A 24,233-nucleotide genomic window follows, 5' to 3' on the forward strand; every position below is an offset into this window, starting at 1 on the left:
TATATGTGTCATGAGTGAACTACAGAACAAACAGACCCTGCAATTGAACAGTCTGTTGAGCCTCACCCTCTCTACAGGATCTGAAACCGCTGAATGCGTTACAGCAACATATGGCACTCCCCACAAGTGTTGGTGCACAACAGACCATGGGAAGTATAGTGCAATAAGCCTATGAAGTCTGATCTGCAAGGCCATGGAGTCCATAATGATTGAAGTCATAAACAGAGCTATTGGAAGCTGACAGACACACAACCCTACCAACTGTGGTATGTTCATGGGCAGATCATGGTTTCCAAACCTGCTAGACTGTTTGCAAGGCAGCCACCCAGGACATACATCACTGAACGGAGCTACACACGTCCCACATAGACTTTGAATAGCCCTTTATCAACATCCCAGACACATGTCGTATCCACAAAATCAACACTCTGTGCATAAATATGTATTGACATATGAAGGAATGGCAATTTGTCCACAGATAGATCACACAAGCTAAGAATTGTGGAGTCCTGTTCAAGCTGTTAACACCTGCTGACCCACATGGTTCATTCCTGGGATTGCATAAAACAAAGTGTACACACATTACCATATCCAGTCTGATGATGCCAGCATCCTACAAACATAGCAGGAGAAAAGAAACCACCCAAGAAAGTATATAGTGCGTTGTGTTAATGTGTATCTCTGTAGTGTCATAACATAGTTAGGTAGGGGTTGAATCTTGCAATTGCTGATTGTGTATGTGTTTGTGTGACTTCCTCTGAGGAAACTAGGGAAACACCTTAAAAGAGGTCTATTCCTCTTTGGCAAGTCTGATGATGTCAGCATCCTACAAATATAGCAGTGGAAATAAAAACCCCACTAAAGCATATAGCGTGTCCTGTTAATGCGTATGTCACTAGTGTTATAACATAGTTAGGTAGGGGTTTGAATCCTGCAACTGCTGCGTGGGGGTGTGTCTGTGTAACTTCCTTTGAGAGGAATGCTCTTTTTGGAGACTAGGGAAACACCTTAAAAGAGGTGTATTCCTGTTTGGAAGTCTGATGATGTCAGCATCCTACAAATATAGCAGTGGAAACTAAAACCCCACCAAAGCATATAGCACTTCGTGTTAATGCGTATGTCTCTAGTGTCATAACGTAGTTAGGTAGGAGTTTGAATCCTGCAATAGCTAAGTGGGGGTGTGTATGTGCTTGTGTGATTTCCTTTGAGAAGAATGCCCTTTTTGGAGACTAGGGAAACACCTTAAAAGAGGTGTATTCCTCTTTGGCAATTCTGATGATGTCAGCATCATACAAATATAGCAGTGGAAATAAAAACCCCAGTAAAGCATATAGCATGTCATGTTAATGTGTATGTCTCTAGTGTCATAATGTAGTTAGGTAGGGTTTGAATCTTGTAATGGCTGAGTGTATGACACTGTGGGTTAATGCAGTGTGGGTTTTGCTTTTACTACGGTATGACATATCAGGATTAAAACAGTATGTGCATTGCACACATCAGGTATCTGTGTGGCAAATATATGCACATGTGACCTCAATTAGTACATAGGTGTGAAGCCTGCATACTACATGAATACATTTGTTACCTTTGACAGATTGTGCCACTGCTTCTCAGATCATAGGTCACATATGTATGTATGTGACAAGGCCAGCCACTGTAGTGGTCTGTGGCCAAGGTCATCTGTGTCACACACACCTATGACAGTTTCTATAGACTAGTGTGAGTGAGAGTACATGCCTGGGGTATATGTCAGACATGTTCATACACAACAAAGTCTGGCAATAATGCACAGTCATTATAGGTGTACAACAGCCTTGAGGATATGCATATAGGCCCCTAATTTCTTATGTTATACACCGAGGGACTTCACAATACCTTTGGATATGTGGATACCAAAGGACAGATGACATAACACTTGGCTGTATGTACACATTGGTACCTGACATACATGTCAGGGGCTACCACCTATGTGGTACTGTCAGGATAGCATGTATAGTAAATGTGTATGACTATGCTTTAGTTGGCTTAGAGCTATACAGCATGTGTTGGACAACAGGTATCTGTCTGTATGATACCCTTGTGTAGGATATGTGTCCCATCCAGAGAATGCATTGTAGGCCAATGCATGCATTTCCAGATGTGGATGGACATATCCCTAGTGTGTTTGCATGTACCTAAGAGGTATATGCCAAACAGGTGTGGTCCCAGGAACGGGTGGTGGTCATTACCACTGGTTACTGTTATATTATAGTACTGGAAGGATCCAACTGTTATTGAGTTCCCTACATCTGTGTGTCAGTTGTCAGGACATCATCTAATGATTGGTTATAGTCAGGCTGTTGAGGTTGTATATACTACCAGAATGCAAAACATTGACAGATAGTAACAGTATCACTCACAGCATAGTGTCAAACCATGTCATACACACATGTGTACCCATGTTAGAACATATCTGTAGTAGAATGCATACTGGCCGCCAAGAGATACTATGAGATGTTAACACTGTGTAATACAGGGTATGTCACATGTCCCATGTGTCCACTATGCACGTACATGCAGACAGTGCACCTCCACCATGTTCACAGATGTACATCTGCTAATCTGTACTGCACACATCACACGTGCTGTCCACTCACTAACACATGCTGGCAACACTATACACTTCAGCCAAGTGGCACATGGGCGGACAATACATACTTAGACTTAACACTGGTGTAAACAATACTACATTGACAATCATAGCTTTGATGCATCATGCCTGCTCAGATATACCTACAAGGATATCATTACACTTTCCTGTTGACAACATGCTAACATTGCTACACTGCTATAATGTCACCCTGTGCATCAGCACCATGTTAGCCTGTTCCTACATCAATGTTACAGATGACAAGGAGCTGGCACAGGTTTCATCATATGCACAGGCTGTGTTGTTGGTTTGCCAGAGCCCGACATTGACCCATCCAATTGACATGTATGTGTGTGTGTGTGTGTGTGTGTGTGTGTGTGTGTGTGTGTGTGTGTGTGTGAGGGACAACAGTACAGCATGGGCCAATGTTGATGTAATGTGTGTGTGTGTATGTGTGAGCCCTAGGTGTTTGGTTTATGTGTGTGTGTCTGCATGCACACAGCTCCACCATGTGGCTGCCATATATGGGAGGTTGTGGGACAGCCACAGACTGTACCTGCCAGGCTATACAGATCATTGTCTCTGGGTATGGACACGGTACTTGTGCCTGGCAGGGGTGCTACGGACAGTATCGGCTACCAAGCCTGACTGGGTACTATCATCAGAGGCAGAGATATGTCGACTGAACCCATGTCCCTGCTGGGACTGGCCAGAGCCATGTGCACGTGGTCTACTAGGATAGTCAATTGACAGGCCAGCCCTAGCATTGCTGGGGCTGGTACTGCCACTACAGGAGTGGCTGTGATCTGTGGGTCGTCTATGATGACTGCCAGCCATTGATGTCGCCAGCATATGTCCACGTCGAAGTCTCAACCATCCCGCACGATCCTGGCTCAGGGAAAACACATTGTGGAGGGCATATAATGTCTCCCCCCAATGTCTATCAATGACCTCGGTGTAATTACGGTTGGCACCGGCAAGGTCACCGATACTGTCATTGATAGCGGTGTAATGGGCCCTCTGCAACCTTAGTCTCTGTCTGGTGTACCGTTCCATACATGCCTGTGCCTGCATTACAGCCCGGAACATACTTTAGGTTGTAAGACCTGTGGGGGCATGTCTGCCAGGGGCATTACGACCAGCGGTGCTCCCACAAGAACCCCTGGACATCCACCTATGTGGTACCATTCCCGGAATCTGGGTATAGCTGCTGTGAGGGGATGCATGTTCCATGGATACCACACTATCCTGGTCAATGCCAACTGTATGCTGTCCCTCAGCTAAGGCCATTGGTGATGAGGGATGTATTGGCAGTATGAGTGTGCGCATAGTTGGGGTGGAAAGCTGTGTACTGTCGATTGGCGGACCAACGACAGACCCTGTCAAACCTGTCTGTGCCACAATACATGTATCATCATCTCCACTATTTGTGGCAGTGACTTCAGATTCCCTACTGCATTCAGCCAACCCAACTTCAGCATCTGTGAGAGGAAGACAGGAAACACACTTTACAATCTGTACATGATGTTATCACACATGCACACATGCATGCATGCACACATGAACACATGCACACATGCACACATGAACACATGCACACATGAACACATGAACACATGAACACATGCACACATGCTCACATGCACACATGCACACATGCACATAAATACACTCCTCACTACAGCAGATACACGCACACACCAGCAATCCAACACATACTCAATAGTGGTTGAAGGTGGGTGACAGTATCACAAGGCAAACAGTCACCTCACACATGTCAGCATACAGAATATGTGTTGCTCAAGGCCATGCAGTGCGAGTGTAGCAGCCCTAGTTAATAACAGTATACATGGCTTTGATGCATGTGTGTAGTTGTTCAGTGACTGTGTACACCCTAGAACACAATGTGTACAAGGACACAACATTGCTGTGCAAGTATTATAAGCTTTGTAATGTCCTGTGCACCATCACTCACAGGTATACATAGCATGGCTGCATGTGTTATCTGTGTGTCACATATATTTCCATGTCTGATTACAGTGTCTGTGTCTGTAGCAGATAATAGTGGGCACAGCTGTGGCACATGCATGCTATGTACACATACAGGATGAGTGGTGCATGTATATGTGATGGAATACCAATGCTCGACATGGCCATTGTACAGTGGTTATGGTGAGTGTGGGACATATTGCAGATATGTCAGTGCCAGCCATGACATAGCATGCTACATGACTGCAACATTAAACACCACACATACCCAATGTGTGTCATGTGACCTTTACAGCCAATAACATTCCAGGACATATATGTGTCACTTTGTACAGATGGCAACTGCTATGTGTATTGTCTATAGTTGCATACGTTTGCACACACACAACATGCTATGCATATTGTGTATAGGTGCATATGTTTGCACACACACAACATTGAGGTGCAAAGCAATGACTGCTATGTGTAGTACTGTGGTCACTGTAACTGGATGGGGTGTAGTACCATGAGCCATCACCATTATGCATCATGTGGTCACTCAAGGCTACTAATGTGTGACAGACCACTGCCTAGCATGCTGTACCTGAACTGCAGTGCCGTGGCTATGTTCACAATTACACAGCCACTTTGTACATGGGTGTGTGAGGTGCCCAATAGGGAGCATTGCCTAACATGACTGTGTTATGTGTTGAAGAGTGTTGCACAGCCCCATGATAGGCCTCTACCTCCTCAGGTATATCATGTGTGCTGTGTGGATGACATGTGGGATACTGAAGTGTGACCTTACAGTGGGTGTGTGGTTATGCCATGTGTAGCATGTTGGTGTACTGCATATGACAAACGTGTTATGTTGTGTAAGCTGTATCAAATATGCCTATCCAATGTGCAGTATGGTGTTGCCACAAGTGTGTCTGATACTCTGTGTATTGCATGTAATTGAGGCAGTTACTGACATTACTGAGATGTGCAATGTCTTACAACAAACATGCACAGCATGCATTATGCGTAGGTGTGTTACGTGTACATGGCCTACACCTCACCTATGACATGCACATTTCATTACCAATATTGAAGTTATAACACACTCACCAGCATGGATTGTCTGCCCTGCTGTCACCACCAGAGGGACCTACAAGAATATGAGACAGTTCATCAGTGGCCACAACTTTGGCATTGCTACTGTGGGTTTGCTAAACTACAGTAGAGCAACAGTCGACAGTCACAGGTGTACAGATACTATTCCAAATATCAGTATTGCACAACACTAGGCAGCACAACTGCTAAACAAACAGTACACACCTCGCATATGCATAATCTAACAATACAGGTAACAGTAGTCTACAAATAGGGCATGTTACCTGAACGCTCCATGTCAATATGCTGGGTGGCTCCGCCCTCCATGACGACACATGTCTGTTGCAGTTGCTGTTGTTGGCTAGGAGCCACCACGCTTAGGAGCAGCTCCTCCACTCTGGTGAGGGGGGATGAATGGCCACCCCACCACTTGTGGTAAGCTGTTGTCTATGGATATCAGACGCATGCCACCGGACATGTCTAATTAAATCACTGCAGTGATGGCGTACCTGCTCATATGTCCGGTTATGCATGCCTATGTCATTTACCTGATGAACAAGATCTTGCCACAGTGCAGTCCGCTCATGCTGGTGCTGGCTGCTTCTGGAAAACAGCAGGGGGTAGTGCTGCACCAGGCTGTGGTGGATTTACTGTTCCTCTGCTGCTGTGTAACAGGGATTACGTTGGTGGGCCATCGTCCTGAAAGAGAAATGAACAATATGTGTGAGCGAGCCCTGTGGCACACTTTGCACCCTTAACTACAGATATCACTTAACTGCCATATATAGCATTTGTTTGTCTGTCAGAGGATACATACGTCCAATACCACATATTGGTGCTCAGGCCACAACTGACTGACAGTGCCTGGCACACTCTATATATCAAACCACTATACACCAGTACCCGACACACTGTTTGTGACACAATGCACAACCTCACCACAGGGGTATATATCAAGCTAATGCATGAAGAAAGATGTCATCCATTGCAATGAATGTAAATTGCAGTTACAGTATTACCAGTAAACCACCCTAGTCGTTGATGCCATACCCCTGCCTAACATATGTGCACAGTTGTTAATATAGGTGGCATACTGCCGTAACAGAGTATATATGTTGCTAGATACACACGTATACCCTGTAACTCACATATGATTGTGGGCATGGTACAGGCATAATTACACACACATCAGACAAACATACAACACACCAATGTATGCCAACCCAGATGAGCTTTACCTGTGTACCATATAGTACTGTGTGCCACTACTTACAAAACCTTATGCCTGAGATATGTAATCTTTGCAGACTACAGGAAACACACAATACAGTGTTTCCAAACAATGTGATCATACACCATACTGTGCTGATTAGGCCTACAGCTTCAGGTAGTACTACAGTTCATATGGGAGTTGGGTTCACCAGCAGTACTACTCACTAAGCATACATGTATTGCTTTAGCCTACAATGGGACACCGCAGTCGTCAACAAGGAACTACGTCACAATGTATGCCATACTACTATGTCTGCCTAGCAATAACATACACATCTTTTGCTGGCCTCACAGCTAGGTCACAAACTACCATGTCAGAAACAAATTCACACTAAGCTATCACACCTTTACAGACCTTGCACATATTCAGCGTTACACTCATTCAACCTCACATAGCAGGTATTGCATTGAGTACATGTGTGTGTGTGCATCGTGTCATAGGTAGGTAATACGCTAGAGCAGCCTAGCCATATGCTACCCTGGCCTTTGACACACATGTAATTTGATTTTACTTGCCCCTGTCAACCAGAACCACAGAGGTGATTCCCAGGGTGTATTACCTATCTCCCAAACAATCATCAGGGGTATTTATGACAACTGCTAATGAGGAACCTTGTTTGCTATTGTTAGGTGGTTTATTCCAGAGTATGGCATATCTCTGAGATAGGAACTTATCCCTCTAGCATGTGCTGTTTATTGAGCTGACGAAGTTTAGGGCCCAAGAGCGTGTAGCCTGGAGGGATTGGGATATGTTGACATGGTGGTTGTCCAACAGCTATGGGTGGGACATACCTCTGTATGTCCGGCAGAGGTCACCTCTGTGTGGGCGGTATGCAACACAGTCTAGCTGTGGTTTTGTGAGTCAGTCTGCATAGGGCATCTGTTTGAGGCCAGTATTACTCTTTGTGAGGTATGTCTGTGGCCTTTCCACTTGCTGTAGTTGTCATGTGAGGTACATACCACTTGGGGCATTGTGATGAGTAGAAGGGAACACTGACCTATATTTCCCTAGATGACACACCTTTTGTGATGACATGTAAGATATAGACAGATTACAAGACTAGTGTGGCACTGTGATTATCAAAGGGGAGGCTACTGTCCACCTGTGTCCCATGTTCCCTTATCACACCTTCAGTGTTAGGTAGATTTCCACCTATGTGGTAGTTAATGGGTACAGTGTTTTGGAAAGGAGGGATGGCATTGCAGTATCAACACTGGTCTTCAGTCCATGCCTTGGTCACCATGCACCTGTTGTGGTACATATGACCCCGTCTCTCTCTCTCTCTATATATATATATATATATATATATATATATATATATATATATATATATATATATATATATATATATATATATATATATATATATATATATATATATATATATACATATATATACACATACATGTAAACATCCATTGCTGTACATATAGATGTACATATAGGCACATGTACAGTCCATCTTTCATGTTGGGGATATCAATTATGTGACAGTTGTGAGATATACAGTTATGCAATAATATTGCACAGTGCTGTGCAAAATGCATTTTGGTGTCCTCAGCCCATGTAGCTTTAGCAGGCCTCACTGGCTGTAGCACAGCAGATCTGACAAATCAGTCCCACAGTGTTTAACCACCACAATACATATACCAGCATTGCATACTGTTTTCTATGCCACACACTACAACCTACATAGATATATGCACATTACAATCTTCAACAACATATATACGTCCACCCTTCACTAACAGTTGCAGTATGCCCCTTGCCCTATGCACATGTGCAGATACATATAGATATGTACTGCTGCCACATATGGATGATTCACAGTGTGTAGAGTACTCTTATAGGTTCATAGGTTCATACTAGGCTTTCTGCCCTAGGGCATTTATAAGCTTAGCCAGAGTGTGTTTGGCTTTCGCCACCCATTTTAAATTAATTTTGCTATGCCATTTTTCGAGGTTAGTATACTGTGCTTCTGTCTAACAGTGACACAGAAGTGATACCCGGGGTAAACCTACGATCTCCCATCCACTCATCAAGATTCCTCTTGAAGAGAGTCAATGAGGGACACTGCCTAACCTGGACTGGGATTTTATTCCAGAGTGAAGAGAGCCTCTGGGTTATGAATCTGTCCCTCCAGCATGTCCTATTTATTTCAGTGCTGATGTTCAATTCGCTCAAGCGCATAGCTCGATGGGATTTGGATTTTCTGAGGTACAGCATGTCCATTAATTCCGGGTTGGACATGGCTTTATACGTCAGGCACAGATCACCTCTGAGCAGGCGGTATGCCACTGAGTAGAGCTGGAGTTTCTTTAACCGGGCACTATGTAGGGGTTGGGAGTGTGGCCTAATGGTTAAGATGTTTGCCTTACAAACACAAGGTGCATGGTTTGAGTCTCACAAGGGATAATTGGTTAGGCTTAAAATGGCTCGCAAGGGCAGTTAGCTTAGTACTAACCTATGAACCTATAACCTATATGGCATCTATTTGAGCCCTTTGATCCTGTTGGTGAGGTATTTTTGGGGTCTTTCCAGTTACTGCAGGTGTCTGGTAAGGTATATCCCAAAAGGGGCAATGTACTCAATTTTGGGCCTGATGAGGGATGAGTAAAGAAGCACGATGACCTCCCCTGATCTAGATGTTAGTCCCTTCATGATTAGGTGGGCTATATAAAATGTTTTTCTAACCACTTTGGCCACGTGGTTGTCAAATGAGAGATTGCTGTCAACTTGGGTCCCCAGGTCCCTTATTACTTCTTCTGTACACAATGGATTACCATCTATGTGGTAATTTGTGGGCACTTTGTTTTTGCCAAAGGGGATGACTATACACTTTTTGGCGTTTAGCTTGAGGCCATGGCTCTGGCACCAGTTGTCTGTTTCTATGAGGCTCTTTTGGAGGATGCTTGTGTCAGCTGGAGTGACGATTATGGCGCCCAGTTTGCAGTCATCTGCAAACTTGGTCAGCCACAGTCCTTCCATGTTGGCCTGTACCTCCGAGAAATATATACCAAACAAGAGAGGTCCCAGAACTGAGCCTTGTGGGACGCCACTTGTAACTGGTTTGGAGTCTGACATGGCTCCAGAAATTCTAGCCATGTGGGTTCTGTCCTTGAGCCAGTTTGCAACCCCTCTAGTGACATAGGGGTTTATATTTAAGCTGATGAGCTTATCTATAATGCCCGAGTGGGGTATTGTATTGAAGGCATTTGCGAGGTCCAGGTAGGCTGTGTGGACCACCTTCCCCTCGCCAATGGCCTTGGTGACTGTTTCAAAGAAATCAACCAGGTTTAAGAGGCAGTATCTGCCCTTAACAAAGCCAAACTGGGTAGGATCCAGTATCCGTAGGTCCCCAATATCTTTATTTATGAGGTCCAGGATGATCCTTTCCATAGCTTTGCAGACCAAGCTAGTCAGGTTTATGGGGTGATAGTTTCCAGGATCCCTTGAGGCACCACCTTTGTGGAGAGGGACCACTGTTGCTGTACACCACTCTTTGGGTACATATCCTGTAGTAAGGCTGAGATTGAACAGTAGTTTTATATTTGGGTTTAGCTCTTCTTGGAGTTCATGTAGGACGCAGCCCAGGACACAGTCTGGTCCCACTGATGCTGTGTTTTTTGCTTTGGAGAGGGCAGCTCTTACCTGAGCATCTGAGATGTCAGGGGCAGCACTCTGCTGGGATAGATATTTGCCCTTTTGGTGGGGAGGGGGAGATGTTTGCGCTGAACCTATCAGCTAGGATGTTGGCAATGTCTGTGGGTTTGGTGTATTTTTTGTCATTTTGGACTAATTCTGAGCATATCTGGGAATTCCCACCCAGGTTCCTAACATAACTAAAGAAAGCCTTGTGATTATCCTTAGTGTCCTGTGCAATTTTTCTCTCGAAGCTGGCCTTAGACGATTTTATGAGTGCCTGTAGTTTTTTGCTAATACTGATCAGAGATGCCTTCCCTTTTTGGGATTTTGCTCTGTCATGTAGTAGCTTCCTCCTTCTTTTGTATACTTTGTTTATGGCTAGGGTCCACCAGACAGGACGTCTGCATTTGGAGGATTGGGACTTGGTTTTATTTGGGATTGCATGATCCATGCATTCCTGAAGGTGTTCATAGAATGCGTTTATAAAGGATTTTGCGGTCTGGGCCATATTTTCCACAGGTCCAGGGGCTTAGAAGGATTCCACCTCAGTTTTGAGGAGTGTGAAATTTGCATTAGAGAAGTTTTTCACTGTGGTTTTCATGGCAGGGGGTGGAGTCGGGATGTGAATATCCAGTGAGATTAGTTTATGGTCTGATCTTACCAATGAGGGATACACTTCCGGTCTGGAGCATACAGTCCCCATGTTGGTGATGATCAGGTCCAGTATGTTTTACCCTCTTGTGGGAGTGGTAACAAGTTGTTCCATAGCATTTGAGGATATAAATTCTAGGAACCTTTGGGCTAGGGTGTTGGAGCTAGAGTAATGCTCCCAGTCTATGTTTGGATAGTTGAAGTTGCCCAATATAATGGTGTTTGGTGAGACCTTCATATTTTCTAGTGTTCTCAGGAAGGCCGAGTGGGGTTCCTGGGTTTGGGAGGGTGGTCTGTAGCAGGCTATAAACTGGAAGGCAGTTTTACCCACTGTTAGTTGCACATGGATAGTCTCTGATGCTTCATGCTGTGCCACCAACCTGGAGGTGTGGGTATCTTTGACGAATATTGATACTCCCCCTGCTTTTGTGGCTCGGTCCAAGTTTGGGGCCGAAAAGCATGGTATGAGGTATAACCTGGTAGTGCTGGGGTGCTCTCAGGAGCCTTGAAACAGGTTTCTGTTACTTCACAGATATCAATGTTCTCCATGCTAAGGAGAGTTTCGAGTGTGTGCATCTTGAGGTTTAGACTTCTGGCATTAAGTAGCATTACTCTTAGTTTCTTATCCCTTGTGATACCTATGGAGGTGGGTTTGTCTATGGGGGTAGCAAGATCCTCTGCCAATATCCGAAAGCCCAGGGGTGACAGGTGCAAGCTGTCCCTAGCGAAGCATCAGCTTGTTGAGCATGTCATCCCAGGCTGACAGGCATTGGATCCCCTTTGAAAGACACCAATACTTAAGCCAATTGTTGAAATTGATCATCTTGTCTTCATATTGTGGCATCATTCTTGGTGAGGGTAAGATGCTACTCAAGGTCAGGGTCATACCGGCCTGGGCTACATGCTCAGAGAGCTCCTCTATGTCTCTTTTCATGTAGTCCAGGGAGGTACATCTCAGGTCATTCACACCAGCATGGACAATGACTGAGTCATATTTGTACTTGCCTTGGAGTGACCTGAGTGCTTGTGTTATGTGGCAGATCCTAGCGCCGACAGGCAGCTCACCGTGACCTTCTCCTTGTTCAGCCTGGTGAGCGGGACGTCAGTGTGCCTGACGATAGAGTCACCTATTACAAGTGCATCAGCTGTGTTGTTTGGCCTTAAGGGCTGTGACTGTTCGGCACACTGGCTTTGTGAGCTATGTGTTGCACATGTTTTGTTTTGGGGTAGCAGTTGCTTGGTTGTCTGCTTTGGAGGTCTCTGCTGCTTAGGCAGATTTTTATTTAGAGCCTCCAAGTATGTTTTTGTGTGTTTATGTGTTTGGTTTGCTGTCGTGGTAGGTCTATGTGAGACTGGAATTGTAGTGAGTGTGGTTTCCTTCTTCTTCTGACTGGTTTCGCCAGTACTGAGTTGAGAGAGCTTAGCCTCCAGTATGGCTATATGGTTGCATCTCTCACATGTGTTGGAATTTGTTGGGAGGAGGAGAGGGTTGTCTCTGTACATGAGGCTGTAGTAAATTGCCTCAGGATTCCCAGATTCACCAGCTGGACTGGAGAGGAGATTGACAACTGACCTTTGGACATGCTAGAATAGTGCTGGGAATTCCTTTATAATTGAAAAAAAGGGCTAATGGGGAACAAAGTACTCAAGGGGAGTTTGTGAGGGTGTAGTGCTTTTAATTTTTTAGTGCTGACTTATATAATTGCTTTATTGAGCAAGTGCCAGGTAACTTAAATGCAAAAACGACAAACAGTAACTTCAAGTGAAACAAGGAAATAAGTACAGTATGCAATGCAGATATCACTAGGGATCCACAGAAGCGCTGAAAAGCCGCGTTTTAGGTGGAATTAGCGTTTCAGGGAAATAACAAGCAAACAAACAACAAGCATACAAACAAAGCTAGATTCAGCAGGCCTGGATCTAGTCTATGCTACAGCAAACAAGGTGTACCAATTTCAGTAAGAAATAGTTCAAATATGCAGGCACTATAAGCCTTTAACCAAAAATTTCCAGCTCAGAAGGGCAGAGTCCAGCCTCTCCTCCCACAAGAGTGCAGACCACAAACCCTTCTTAATGTAAAAAAACTGGCCTGAAGCCCAAGTGCTTAAACCAGAACTAATACACTTTTAGAATAGCATACACTGAGCCCTCAATCAGCAGTTCCCAACTTAGAAGGATGTAAGCTACCTGTCCTGCCACCACAGTGCAGGCCACAAACCTTCCTAATGTAAAACAACTGGTCTGAAGCCCAAGTGCTTAATCCAAAAGACTTAGAATGATAGCTACACTTTAATCAAGTTACTACCAAGCAGTAATAAATACAATTGAATACTTTAAAGAATGTCTGGATTAGTGCTCAAGTTATACAAACAAAGCTAGATTCAGCAGGCCTGGATCTAGTCTATGCTACAGCAAACAAGGTGTACCAATTTCAGTAAGAAGCAGTTCAAATATGCAGGCAGTATAAGCCTTTAACCAGAAATTCCCATCTCTTCAAGAACATCTACTACATGCCGGCAAATACATATGAGTTACATACCTTACCTTTGTATTTCCCTGCTCCATCTGTTGTTACTGTTTTTTTTTTTTTTTTTGGGTTTTCTCTGTCTGCTTCTGTTTCTTTTGTCAGTGTCTCTGTCTGTGTCTCTGTCTGTGTCTCTGTCTCTCTCTTGCTCTCGCTCTCTATCTCTCTGTTCCAACAATGATATTATTGCATGTGTGGACAGCAGGTACAGCCTGCTTTTCTAGGTATCTGCACATGTGCTTCTGACAGCCTCTGCACCAATTGGTGCCCACCATTTAGTAATTGCATGCAGCCTGCTGTGTGGTAATTGCAGTACTCACTGTGATTGCCGCCCACTGCTTTAAAATGCTAGGTTAGGTAGGCATAGCCCTTTCAGCTTTCCAAGGTGGGGCCCATGCTTGTTTGCTCTGGACACCGTTGTATCAGCAGAAGGTTGGTATATGTCTCATATCTGAAGCTAGGGTTGTAGCCGGTGATATGCATGTTGTACTCAAACCTGGATGTTGCTGCTTCCAGTACATACTTCTCAGTGTAGACTTTTTACTCACCCCTCCAAATGCTAACACAGGATACACGGGAGTATGTACTTTCTTTTTGAATTAGACAATTAACTGCCATACAAAAGTAATTGTTGCAATGTATTCCTCTGGCACATGTACTGTTTGTGAACTGCTATACTGTAATTATTAAGTTACTCACTTCTGAACAGTTTGTGGTTTGTTTGTGTTGACATTAGCACACGCTGCTCAAGATAACTGGACATATTTCAGTACTGAGTATGCCTACCTACACCCTTGGTTTTGCCTGAATACACAGGTATGTAGTACTTTTGGGTAGGGGTGCAGAACTGCAAAGAGCATCATTTATTATCGTGTGATGTTTATCTTGCTGGACATACAGGGTTGCTGTGTACCTGTTAGTCTGTCAAGGAAAGTAGTCTGTCTGCGTAGCTCCCACCTGTGGACATATCCAGATGGTAGCCAGAGGTTAGCCTATTATTCTTTGTCTGTGCACCACACCAGTCTTTTCAGCACTGGAACAATGGCATTGTCACAGTTGGTTGCTAGCAGTACATGGCTACATCCTGTGATATTTCTGTGTTGTACTCCTAGATATGGGCATGCTTGTGCAACTCCTTCCAAAGCTATTTGCAGAGTGTGTAACAGCAGAAATGCTGATATGCCTATGTGTTTTTGCCTCTGCCAGGCCTCAGATACTCTCAGGTATATATTTGAACAGCCTCAGGGAAAGGTACATATAAGTGAGATGCACCTGTAATATATTCCAGACATATTTCAGTTGAGACTTCGAGGGAATGTATTACTAGACCTTTTCTGACATGCAAGCAGTGTCTACTCTCACTTATTGACATTATTCATTAAGTGTGATTCCCCATTTTTCTGCCTAATGTTAGTACTTTTCAGAGTGATTCAGAGGGGCACAGCTAACATTTGTTTATGAATCAGGGACATCCCTGTAAAGCAGTCACAGTTGGGAAGTCTGGCCTCTGCCCTATTCAACTATGCCAGTGTTTATCCTGGTCTGATACTGTGTGGGGTTTGTAAGGTGCTACTGTAACATTATTCCCTGCTAGAATGGCTGGTTCTCTTTTCACAGTCATGTCATGCAATTCCACAACAACTGCTGGTAAAGACCCACAGAACAAGATTTGTGTTATGGCATTCCTATTTTCCCTTTACATTCCCTCATTGTAATGCAGGATATATTTATTTCAGCACACTGCTATTGTGTATCTGCTGTGGCTTAGTAGAACTTCATGCAGTCAAGTGTGTCCAAGGTCTGAGGTTTGAGACTGACAGAGGTGTTTTATTTTGCTGCTGAGCAGAACAAGGGCCCTGACATAGAGTGACTAAGTCACTTTTAAGCAGTTGTAAGTGGGTTTGCGTGGGTTTGCATGATGCTTAGCGATGCTCAGCTAAGTGCACACATGTACACACTCGCTTAAATCCGCTTACTACTGCTTAAAAGTGCTTACTCCCGCTAACCCCTGCGCTAATTTCTTTGAAAGAAAAGAAAATGGGGAGATAGGAAAGTGGTGAAAAAGGGGGCACAAAGAGGGAAAGACAGTAGGAAAACAAGTTTGGGATATGCAGGACGGGTGTAGGGAAGGTTCATAGCTGCCCATTTCTTTACCAGTAACAGCTGTGCATATGCAATAAATTTGGAGTGAAATTTGAAACCTTCCACCCCCTGGGAGAGGGGTGAGGACAACAAAGTATGTTGTACTGCCAATTATAATTATCAGTTTACATGTCCAGTGGACATGTGTGCGAAATGGGCAGCTATGTTTGGGGCGTAATTTTTTTGTGGGTACAGATTGCCCTTTTTTTTTTTCAGGTGAGAGTGGAAAGTGAGGTAGAGGAAGTAGGTATATTTGGGGAGGTAGGCTGGGGAGGTAAACAGGCAAGACAAACAAGACACATACAGGGGCGGTGTATGGCACATGGGGTGGGTGAACACAATTGACAGGGACGGATATTTGGAAATCGAAAGCCCATGAGCCCACAGATGGTAACAGTGGAACTGAGATCCCCACCCATAGGCAGTCACCACTGCATCTTCACAGACCCAAGGGTGGCTGTGCTTGGGGCTGCATAGGACAGGCAGGCTCACCTGTGAGATGCACCACTCTCACCTCAAGCTAGCATAGAGGATCAGCGCCTGAACACTGGATCTCCCTATGCACCACAACCTGGACCCTTCGAAGGGTGACAGGTGGCCCTTCTCCACCCATGCTTGCATGGGGGGGGGACAAGCCCCATCCCCTGCAGCACTTCCACCTGAAGATGGCTCAGGACCAACAGAGCAGAGGAGCCTGGGCTGGGCACCAGACCTGCTGGTGCCAGGTGCACCCGCCAGCTGAGGAGGGACAGGTGGGTCCGCTGGGACCGGCCTTCTCATATGTTCTGTGATTAGGTGTGTTTAATTACAACATAAACAACAGCATTCCAAATTAGTTGTAACAGCATGCAGTAATATTCCCATTAACCCAACACACCAAGGTTCCAACAGTTGATCCGCAAGCATAACACATGCATACATTGAATGACAGTGGACATTTCAACAGCATGCAGGGATGATTGGTAGCAACAGGCCACCATGTTTGTGGTGTTTGAACAGGGCACATGCATCAAAGTGAATGCAGATATTTACAGAAAAATAGGACATATGTCCCAACAAATGTTTGAGATTACACATACCCATTGAGGTGTGGAATTGCATGGTTTATGCACATACAGTAGGGTGTAGAAAGAAACCTCAATTAACATCTTATAAATACATTTAGTCTACACTACATTCCTAGTGACTGCAGGTGTATATCCCCTACATGTATTATTACACTTGCCAAAATGCATTAGGTTGTGTAATGGGTTTGGGTAGTTCATTATATACCTGACCTATATCTGACATACTAACTGTCCAAGATGCAGATGTTACTGCTACATATTTATTGATTTTATTTATATTTCTTTATATACATATCTGGATGTGTTCACATGACATTTTCAGTTCAATTTGTACAGAACCCTGCATTTCGTGTAGCACACTCACATTTCTGGGGAACAAATTAACAAGCTACTCATGTGCCAGATTTACTTATACATGCTAGCCTGTAACTGACTGTTGAGGACTGTATATATGCTTCACAGCTACTAGCACTTCCATCAACCACTTTAGATGGGACTGCCCAACTGTGGGTTGCCAGCACTTATTAAAACAGTACTATTTGTATAATGCAAGGGTACAACAACATTTCAAAGTAAGTGAAACAGACACACTCCAAGTTTTATACCTGAATAGAACCCTTCTTACCCTGCTTGAACTTACTTTCCTGTATAACCATATTCATGCACCACTGACTGATTGGCTCTGATCCTCTCCTCTCTCTTCTGTCTGCGCCCTCTTGGCTACTCACTCTCCCCCCCTACCTGCCCCCTATTCCCACCGCCTCCAGCACCTCTAGCTATATCCCTCTTGATACCAATTGTAGCCACACCTACTGCTAATCTAAAACACTACACGACCTGTCAAACTTTTATAAAATATATGAGATAACTGCAACACTTAACACCAAGTAACCTTCAACATGCATTTAAATACCCCATCTATCTTTATTTTAGTATTACTATCTCTTAAATTATCATATCTTTACTACCTCACCCAACCTCCTTCTTCTTACCATTCTCAACTTTACACAACCTACCACCTGAACTCCCTCTCACCCTTACACTCTCCTATTTCTCCCCATCTATACCCAATAACACAACTTTCTCACAGAATAACCCTATCCAGACCCAAATCGTTATCTTACTCTACTCAATTACCTTAATCTTTCATCTCATTACCTGCCTTTTATCTGGTGACATCCATCCAAACCTGGCCCTCCACCTCTCCTTCCTCACACAGGCCTATATTATTTACTTCCCTAAACTCACAAAGTATTGTCAATAAAGTCCCTACCCTCCATGCATGGCTCACATATAACAAACCTGACATACTTTCTATCTCAGAAACATGGTTAAAACCCTCTATAAAAGACTCTGAAATAACTCCACCCAGCTATTCTATCATTAGAAACCCAGAAAAAAAAAGGTGGGTTGCTCTCCTAGACAGGACCCAGAAAGCGGTGGAGTTGCTCTCCCATATTCTTCTTCCTACAACAAACCTACTCCAAAGTTCAACGCTGAAGTTCTCCTCAGCCTCCTACATCTGTCTAGCATCCCTCTACATTCCCCAGGTGACAACATTTCCACACTTGAAAACATCCTCTCATGGCTCTCTAACAATATCAGTAATGAAACCATAATCTTAGGAGATGTAAACATCAACTGGAACCTATATAACTTCTCCCAACTAATCAACACAATAACACACCCATCAAAAGCCCTCTTGTGGCACCATCCTTGACTGGATTCTAGTGTCACATCCCACATATTTCTCAGACAGTGGTACTCTTCCCGACCCTCTTAGCGATCACTTGCCTATTTTCACCCGTCGACTCCCCTGTATCTCTTACTGCACCCATAATTACATCACTACCAGTAATGACAAAAACTTTAACCCATCAACCTTCATATATTCTCTGAAAGCAATTAACTGGAATAACCTAAAGTCACTACCCTAGAAGATGCAGTTACTCACTTACTAAGAACAAAAAGAATAAAACAAATTCTGCCCCTGGCTAGCAAAACCACACTATCAACCCTTAGAGATAAAGCTTATAATCTCTGACAGACAAAATATTTCTTCACACTCCAAAACAACAATAAAACTAACCCTCAAAGATTCTGGAAGGATCTCTACCCTCCTTAACCCAAACAGCCCAGACTTAGATCTAGCTACACAGTTCAACTCCTTTTTCATTGACTCTATTAATGCCCCTCCTCATTATCTAATTCATCCCACCCTCTCCCACAAACAACCCTCCCTCACTACCTCTGCCTCCTCATTCTCATCTTCTCACTGTCTATCTTCCACCTCATCCACTACTCAAACCCTATCTTCCTCAAATCATCTCTCTCCCACTCCTCTCTATTCTCATTTAAACCTATACCCACTTCCACTATAAAAACTTCTTCAGAAACTGAAGCCATGCATAGCGCTCCAGACAACATCCGAAGCAATTGCCTATCCCATTAGCATTCTAATCAACCACTCCATCCATGAATGCACAGTGCCCTATTGTGGAAGCAAGCTTTTATCATCCCCTCCATAAAGGAGGTAACAATTGCAACATCAATAACTTCTATTGCTATCCTGTCCCTCATATCTAAACTTCTGGAAAAGTGTATCCAGCTTCAACTCCTTCCACATCTCTTAGATAACAACCTTTTAACCCCTACACAACACGGATTCAGGCCAAATCATAGTACCATGACAGCCCTCCTGTCCTTTCTTGAGATTGTTAACAGAGACAGCGATTGCAGCCACATTGTCTCTACCCTATTACTTGACCTCTCCAAACTCACACAGCCTACTCTTATTCAAACTGTCACAACTTAACCTCTCTCCCTCCTCCATAAATTGGTTCTCCAGTTATTTATCTAACAGATACCAAGCTGAAATATGGAAGAAGGCCACTTCCTCTACTGGAGTTCCCCAAGGGTCTATTCTTGGTCCCCTCCTCTTTAATATATTTATAAATGATTTCCACAAATCTATTCCATTTGCAAATATCATCCAATACGCAGATGATTCTACCATTATCTGCTCTGCCACCTCTTCCTCTCCGCCCAAAAACTCACTCAGGAAGCTTTCTCAATTACTGAACATTGGATGAAAATAAATCACTTAGCTCTCAATGCCTCCAAAACAAAACTAATGGTATTTACCCCTCAAATCCACTTCCTTCGACATAAACTCTTTCTCTATTACCAGCCAAAATAACTCACCCTTGGAACTGGTATCTGAAGCTAAGCTACTAGGTGTTCAAATTGACCTTAATTTCAACTCTCATCTACAACTTAATATTAAAAACTCATCAAAACTAGGTATGCTTGAATCAGTATCTTACTAGCTCCTCCAAAATCACTCTTGCTTCCTCCTTTCTCATCCCCTCTCTTCTCTATGGGGCTCCATTACTGTCTAATCTTCAGATCTCTAAAACCAGCTTTCCTCCTGCTATAACAAAACAGATCCTCCACCCACCACTGTTCCTCTCTCCAAAACTAAATTGGCTCGAACTATCTAATCATCTCATCTATATACAGCTGACTTTAGCTCATAAGCTCATTCTCAACCCCTCTCTTTGTCCCTCCCTGTCTTCTGCCTTTAAAATGCACCTACCAAATAGAGTCTTAAGGTCCAACAATCAAAACCTACTGGAAGTTCATAAACCATCTCATCCCCCAGGTAAACACTTACTATCCTGTAACCTTCTCTGGAACTCACTCCCACCATCCATTCGTACCACCTCTAACCACTACATGTTCAAAAAGAATCTTCACACATATCTAAGGTCCCAATGGGATTGCTCTTGCTCCCACCCCTCATAATATATGACATCCTTACCTCCTTTATGCTTATGATACCGAACTTTACCTAACAAAGCTTGTGTTCCTTCAGAATCCACTCTATAATGTACTTTTATATTCCTTCTGCATAACTCCTCTGTTATGTAATTCACATTACTTCCCAGCTCATCTACTTCACATTAATCCTCATTGATTGTATTGTTTTGAATGCTTTTGAATTTTGAGCTTAAATGTCTTATCTACTACTTTTGTATAAATATTTAGCAATCTTGTGTATGTACCTAATTTTTGACTGTGCTGGAGCTTTTCTCCCCAGGACTTTTTATCTACTATTTTGTATAAATATTTAGCAATCTTGTGTATGTACCTAATTTTGTCTGTGCTGGAGCTTTTCCCCCAGGACTCCATTGAAAACGGGTTCTTTTTGGCCCAATGTACTATCCTGGTAAACCAACTGCAAATAAATAAATAAATAAATTATTAATTACATTACACACTTTTCCACAGGCTCTCTCCTTTATTTGATATTACAGTGCATATGGAAGACATATTCAAGACATATTATACCTTTATTAATAGCTTAGAACACTCTTTTTCAGGCTCGCTCACTTATTTTATATGACTGTACCTGCAGAGATATTATTCTGGACATATTTTACCTTTCTTAATGGGTTACTACACTCTTCTTCTGGTTCCCTGACTTATTTTATATAACAGTACATGCAGAGGACTTATTCAGGGCATTTTATGGCTGTATTATTGGGCTACGACACTTTTTTTCAGGCTCTCTCACCTATTTTATATAACAATGCATGCAGAATAATCACTAGCCTGCCTGGTGGTGCAGCCTTAGCAGTCTATCTGCATAGGCTTGCTGATTCGCAGCACGGACATCTGCAGCTGTGAAGTAAATGAACGGATATTGAGACATACCTATCCATTATACAGAATCAATTATCATTTCTTACATACTGCATTCCATGGCTACCTACTCAGTTGTGGGGCATCTTGCATCCCACGGACCTCCTGTATCCATTGTTTCAGTAGGTCCTGCTTCCATCTCTTCAGGTCTGCATGGTGGTGATTGACCTGTTCACCAGTCCAAGGAATGCCTGTGACACTGGTGAGGTCATGAGCTAACCAGTTCCAAGCCTTTGCCTTGTACTCCATCCCTTGGAAAAGGCCCTGCAGGAGTCTTGACTCATGACAGTGGACAAGAAGCCAAACCATGTATTTCGACTCCTCGATGCCCTAATGTTGCATTCGGAAGCATGTACCCTCTCCAGCACCAGCCATTCTAACTAGAGATGGGAGCTACAATCAGTTATGGCAAGTATTCCTGCCTATGGGGCTTAAATATGCCACATTTCCCACACTTTTTTGTGATTGGCTGTTTTTGAAAATTCTCAGCTGACTGCAGACCTGCTTAGTAATGGTTATTCTACCATTTATAAGTATACATATGTTAACAGTGGCTGCTTATCCTGAGTTGGCATGGCTTAGTGGTTCAGTGCTTTGGTAATGGTCTACAGAGTATTGGGTACGAACATTTTTATCGCATTTTATTTTACTACTGTCCAGACAGGCTAGGGGTTGTGGCTGTGTTTAAGCAACTTTGCTCAACGTTGCTCCACGTTGCCTTACGGTGCACTGGTTGGCATGGCACGCACCTCCATGCAAACCTATAGTGCTGGGTAAAGTGCTATTTGGCTATGGGCAACTCTATTGCACTGGGTAAATCGCTGCTTAACTATGGTCAACTATATTGCACTGGGTAAAGCGCTGCTTAACTGCGGGCAACTATATTACCCTGGGTAAAGCGCTGCTTAACTGCGGGCAATTATATGTCAGCATCCTTTATAAATATATATTTTGTTCACTGATACATAGTCCATTTCAATGCTTTTTAGTAAGATTTTAATCATATATGTCAGGAATTATTTCATTTACTAATTTAGAACATAAATAGGAAGAGGAGTGGTGGAACTCGAACCGTGAATGCTTAGTCTTTGTGCGAATGCTCTACCATTATGCTATTGCTATTTGGCATAACTTGCATAAACATTCCTTCTTATGCTCTTCCATGTCAGGATTGCTAACTGCAACTAAGCAATGGGCACACCCGCGCACACACGTGCAAATACAGGCAGTTATATCGGGAATTAAAAAAAAAAATTAAATGTTTTACTTTTTATAACTGTGCTGGGGGTTTACAATGTCAGGGAGTGTGGTGTTGTGTGCATGGACATTTGAGCAGACTCGCTCTTGTGTGTTGACATTTGGCATTTCGGACACTTGGAGGGGCGTGGACCTTTAGACTGCTCGGAAGTCGGACATGCCCCCTGCTTTTCTGCACTGTCCGTGTTAGACTTGCAGTTGAGTCAGCATGCCCTCATGAATATTCATGGCACGCTGACGTAATACCGTTCAACTGCAGCATCCGAGTAAGACTTATTTAGTCTTACATTGAGGATTTGTGAATCCGGGGGATTGACTAAACTCCTAAAGGCAACTGGCCTTTAACCCTAAATGGGAAATTAATTACATGTACTGAGTTTTGTTTATTTATTTTATTTTATTTATTTTTTTTTTTGTAAGATACCACAAGTCCTTCCTATAAGTTAGTAAATAATAAAAACATGCATTGGTTGAGCTGTGTGGTGAAATGTATGCATTTGAACAATTTATGCACAGTTTTCAAGATAAAATTTTCATGTAACAGAGCATTTATTGAGCATACAGAATTATTTATGCATAATGAATACATAAAATCAGGAGTGAAGCTGTTTATTATACAAAGAAAACACAATTACTAAGTTAATTACACAAGGAATTTAAACTTTTTATTTATTATAATTTTTTATAACAGATGTAATCTTTCTTTTCATCCTGAAATGTAATTGCCCAAGAACACTTATCTGGACAGTGCCATACTTCACAATATGATAGCATTCTATCAAATGTCTTCTCTAAATTGCAGTGGCAGCCATCAAGAAAAAAGCTTGTCCTTTGTAGTCTTTGTGACATTGAGTTGGTATAGGGCATGGAAGACACCTTGACCATCAGTTCTACTATATGTTTGGATGACCTCATGTATTGTGACATGAGTGGTACACTGGTAATACTCAATACATACATACATATTAGTAGACGGAGTCTGTCTGCATATGAGACACTAAATAGTAAGATAAGGGGACATCTGTCGCATTGCTGTGAGTTTCATACAAAAAAATAGCTATTTGTGGGAACATTCATTCTCTAAAGAGTGCTTCATAGGACTAGGCTGCTGTAGTATACAGACTGCATATATCTTTAAACATGCTAAGTACTAGCTATTGGCAGCTGCATTCTAATTGGTATACATTTCTTTTAAATTAGAAAGTCAGTCTGAATAAACATGTTATGAATATGAGACTTCTATCCAAAGTGGCTTGTGCAACATTCTGGTCAATA

Source organism: Protopterus annectens, chromosome 5.part0, assembly GCF_019279795.1.
Source record: "Protopterus annectens isolate FY-2018-M chromosome 5.part0, PAN1.0, whole genome shotgun sequence".
Classification (NCBI taxonomy): domain Eukaryota; kingdom Metazoa; phylum Chordata; order Ceratodontiformes; family Protopteridae; genus Protopterus; species Protopterus annectens.